The 5,165-nt window shown below is 37.3% G+C and overlaps 1 pseudogene; it reads left to right on the top strand.

Annotated features, from left to right (window-relative positions):
* Positions 1–830: 830 nt before the first annotated feature.
* On the top strand, positions 831–1,468 carry LOC101655052 (annotated as a pseudogene).
* The last annotated feature ends 3,697 nt before the right edge of the window (positions 1,469–5,165 follow it).

Here is a 5,165-nt window from a genome sequence, read left to right as displayed (position 1 = left end):
TTTCCTTCACATTGTCTACAGTAGTTAAGGTTAAGTCAACTTTATCTGCTTGCCAAGGTCAGTTATTTGACAGGTTGTGAGCTCTTCTCCTTAGAAATCCTGCTTTCCATAATCTCCAGGCAATAATTTTTACTTGTACTACTTAATAAAATCAGTTTGACTATAGGGTCAAACTAACCTTTCATTAAATCAAAGCAGTGAACCAGATGCTTAGAATAAAGATGGTAATTGATCCATGGCCTTGTATAAGAACAAAAGCTCATTTGAAGAAGAGATTCGTATGCTGGAGTCATTTCTTTTGTTCTTGTTTTGTTTTGCATCTCAAGGTAATTGCAGTCATGAGTGATTTGAAGAAAATATTAGATAATATTTATTATATGACAGCATATCAGAATTTCAAAAAATCTTCCTTCACCTCAGGAATTAATTTACATTTGTTGCCAGTTTTGTGATAAATATTTTGTGAAATTTTAAATGTGATCAAATTGGACAATAATGTCTACACTGAATACATGATTTGGGTCTTATGAATGAAGATTGATAAATATCTCCCCAGGCAAATATTAAATATAATAAACTTAGATGAATATGAATAAATGTGTCTACTTCAAAATGTATACGTATGAGATTACTTTACAGATTTGTGTAAAATCTCACTTTTTAATGAAAAATTTTTGAAGCCTCTTTACATAAAACTCTGTGCTCTCGGGGTGCTGATGTTAGGCGGATGGCAGCGCACCAGCGCCACTAGAGGACCGAGCTGCCCGCCCGCGTCCCTGGACCCCTAGGTGCGCTGCCCACTCTCCAGGCAGACAACTGGCTGATTGGGCAGTGACGTAGCTGAAATGAGCAAACGGCAGCAGTCACAAACTGAAGACACTCCGGCCGTGGCTCAAGCCCCTGGAAACCAGAGACCCAACAACACGTGCTGCTTCTGCTGGTGCTGTTGCTGCAGGTGCTCTTGGAAGGAGGAGAGAGGAGACAGTGCGGGGAGACCAGCCCTGACCACCAAAATGGATAATGCCCAGGTTGTGGAGGAATGCCGCAACCCCACTGCTGATGAAGTCTTGTCCTGGTCTCAAAATTTTGACAAGATGGTGAAAGCCCCCAGGGAAGAAACCTCTTCAGAGAGTTCCTACGCACCGAGTACAGCGAAGAGAACCTCCTTTTCTGGCTTGCCTGCGAAGCCTTAAAGAAAGAGCAGAATAAAAGAGTCATTGAAGAAAAGGCCCGGATCATCTATGAAGATTACATTTCTATCCTGTCACCAAAAGAGGTCAGTCTCAATTCTCGGGTTCGAGAGGTGATCAGCAGAAATCTCTTGGAAGCGAACCCTCACATGTACGAAGATGCTCAGCTCGAGATTTACACCTTGATGCTGAGAGATTCATGTCCAAAGTTTTTGAACTCTCAGATTTACAAGTCTCTTGTTGAAAGTACTACTGCTGACTCTGCTTCTGAATCTTAATTTTCACTTAACAAAAGAAATAACAAAACCATATTTTGGAGGGCAGGGCTAGAAAGTGAAGGTAGTTACATCACAGCCGACACCGAGTCCCTGGAGGAGCTACAGTAGAGCATTCCTCAGGCTACTGTGAACTCAGTCACAATCATTACAGTCTTTGTCTCCATTTTTATCAAGGTGATCTATCCATGGTTAAGCTTGGAGAAAAACACCACGTCAAACAAGTGAATTGCCAAATGAGTCTGTTTAGTCAACAATTCATTCTACTTGCAAGCACACTGTACCTGTAGTCCTAGGAGCAGTCTCCTAGCGTTGCTGCCAGACACTGCATGTGCACAGTACAACTGCTTCTTCTGCCACGTAGTTGTTGTACGATGTAATCCAACGGCATTTCTTATATCTCTGTATTTAAGGACTTCTGCGCAACCTGGTCTTATAGAAATAATTGCCAAAAGCTGGCTGTGGTTTGCGTTTTCAACTTAATCTAAGACAGAAAAGGCCCATTTTTTGTTTAAAGAACAGCCTAACAGTGGTATTCAACATGCTATCTTCCCTGTGTTCTGTACACTAATTTTGAAGCCAATACTTCTGTACAATAAAAAGAGCTATTTATAACTGTCTGTTGAAAAATCTTGATGGGGAGTAGGGGGTGGGGAAGATTCCTCTGATTGCTCATTCACTGCTGAAACTGTGGCAGCTTCATTACAGAAGTGTTCGCTATGTTTAAAAAAAAATACAAAGATGAAAGAAAAGCACAAAACACTTTGAAGCTAGTCTATATCAATGACAAATCAATGAGTGGTATTGTTTATAATTGTCATAGAAAAATATGTATATATCAGATGTCCAATACTGCAATTCATTTATTAAAGACTGGCTCTCCAGGTCTAAAAACAAAACAACAACAAAAACTGGGCTCTCATTTATTTATGTTAACCATTCAAGTTTTAATCCTCAGAACTATTTCTGTATAAACTTTATATATTAATATGAAAATATAGTTACTTGATTGTCCCATTTTTATTATCTTTTTAAATGAAATAATTATATCCTTTTTATATTTTCTACTTCACATAACAAGAACACAAATGAAGTAGATTATATCTACAAAGCCTGAAAAACACAGATCTTCTAATATACTTCCAAATAAGATCGTCATTTAGAATTCTGAGTTTAAGCTTTAGAAATGTCCTGTTCCAGATAAGCTTTGCACATAAATCCCAACAGGCAAAATCAAGACTCACTAATTTATTCATTCAACAAATATTACAGTGGATCGTGTGTCAGCAACTGTGCTATATATTGTAAATACTGTAGTAAACATCATGTGTGGAAATGACAAAGCATTGATAGAAAGTTTAGAACAAAAAAAGCAAGAGTAAAACTTAAAAAGTATTTGTCAATTTGCGGAATGAGGCTTCTAGAGAGGACATTGATGAATATCAGAAAGAAAAATCATAAAAATGATAAATCACTATTTGTCTTAAAAGTGCTCAACAGTTTGAAATGCTACCAGTAGGCCAATAAAAGAGAATATTCAATTTTTCGATTGCATTTTAGCATAGGGTCACATCATTTATGAGTGTAGAGCTTAAAATTTAAACGTACAAAACTCTGGAAAGATTGTTCCTTCTGAATAGCAATTGGGTCAGGAGAATTCATAAAAATATTTCGTATTTTCTTTGAAGCTTAAAATACTCCATTGTTTCTACAAGAATGTGTGCTGTTTCTCAATATTTATTGAAATTAAACATAATTAAAATCATCATCATCTATTTTCTAAGCAATTGCTATTGTCATAGTGGCACTGTCACGTTACTAACTCTACCACATTCTACAGGAAGACTAATGAAAAATGAGCAAAAATGTTTACATGTCTTTTACCTGAATGAATGACTCCCTAAAGAAAGATATAAATCATTGAATTTTCCAAGAAAAACTACTCAGAAAACTAAACTTATTCTCGTCAATTCTGACAGCAATTTTGAAGGTGCAAGCATGTCCTTATTTTCCTAGGTTTATCGGGGTTATAAGAATGTGTTTTCTGAATTGTGCAAAGAAGCCAATTTTGTTTGCTTGGCTGAAGAAGGCTGAAGATTGGAACTCTCTTTCTTGTAATATCGGTAGGTTACTCTACTTATGGGGTCCCTGGATGGATCGAATGTTTAACTGATATGGAAAGGTTTAGTAATCCTGACCCCTCTCCCTGCCAAAGGAAAAAAAGAGATTGTGAAATGTCCTTAAAAAAAAACTGATCACAACGATCTACATATAACCCCATCCCAAGAGGATGGACAACAGAAAATATTTTGAAAATGATGATGGCCACAAATGTAAAAATGTGCTTGACACAATGGATGGATGGATGGATGGATGGATGGATGGATGGATGGATGGATTGTGAGAAGAGCTGTACGAGCCACCAATAAAATGATTTTTTTTTAAATCAGTCATTCAAAACCCTTAGCAAACAAGTCTACTTAGACACATGTATGTTTGTCATCAGTGGCAATCTACTTGATGCCAGGTAACTGGTTATCCCTGGTACTGGCTCTTTATAATTATTTCCTTTGCTAATTCTTAAGCACCCTTCAAACTCTTGTTTAAATAACTATTGCATGAAATGCAGAGCCTATGCATCTAATACAAGAATAGATTCATTACACATTTGGAACATTTTCCTCAATTACTCTCGAATTCTGCCTTCTAAGTGGTGCACTTTAGAGTGTACTAAGAGTAACAAAATTCAAAGCGTGGATTAGCATTTATAATTTTGCTAAAGAGCACTGGCAGTTTAACGCTTGGATTCATAATGCTCTTCCTTCTCACAAAGAGCCTGTTTTTAAACCTAACATCAATCTGCACAACATAACTACCAGGGTTTTACAAAAACATGCTCAGAACATTTTCATCATAACAGATGAGAGGCTCTCAGAAGCAGACAAGAAGCCATAGGGTATTCAGTGCCATGACTGGCTTGTCTCTTCAAACTCCCATCTCTGCCTCACACATGTAATTTTAGATCTCACTGCTTCCCAGTATGAGCTGAGAGAGAGCCTCTTACTCCCTTTGAATATATTATGCTCATTTTCTACCAAAAGCCCTTTTCCATGCTATCACCCAAAGCTGATAGGTGTACATTTTCTTCCCACTTATTTTTTCTATCTTACCTACTTTTTAAGGAGTTCAGGTACTACTGCCCCACTGCTTTGCTGACTCTTCCTACCAAGTTCTCCGCATTTTGTTGTCATACTTTCTTAATATCTTATTTTGACCTGTGGATTTGACATCTTGCTTACTATTACTTATTTATTTAGTACCATCTACACACATTTTTAAAGGAACTGATACTCTATTAACCAAAGAGGGTGGGACTAGTCTGTGTCTCCAATTCAATAGTAGACATATAATATGTATTCAGTTTAGGGTTAAGGTAAATATTTCTGCACCTGTAAACCTATTTCCAACAAAGTTAGTAAAGCTATGATGAATTTACTCCAGTTTTCGTTCTCTTAATTGTCTTTCACTGTTATCTAAGAGAAGCAATAGGTGCCCTAATGAGTGCTCCAGTAGCCAGTCCTTAGGTCTTATTCTTAGCAGGAAGATTGTCCCCACAGAGTGAAGATGCTCTGTGGGTGGGTCATTTTCATTTCCTGTGATAAGGTATGTTCCTTCCATCTATAGACTTTGGCCACCTGCA

The sequence above is a fragment of the Echinops telfairi genome, unplaced genomic scaffold (assembly GCF_000313985.2).
Source record: "Echinops telfairi isolate 266 unplaced genomic scaffold, ASM31398v2 ScPeMD7_11;HRSCAF=52, whole genome shotgun sequence".
Taxonomy (NCBI): domain Eukaryota; kingdom Metazoa; phylum Chordata; class Mammalia; order Afrosoricida; family Tenrecidae; genus Echinops; species Echinops telfairi.
This window is presented reverse-complemented; position numbering and strand designations above follow the sequence as displayed.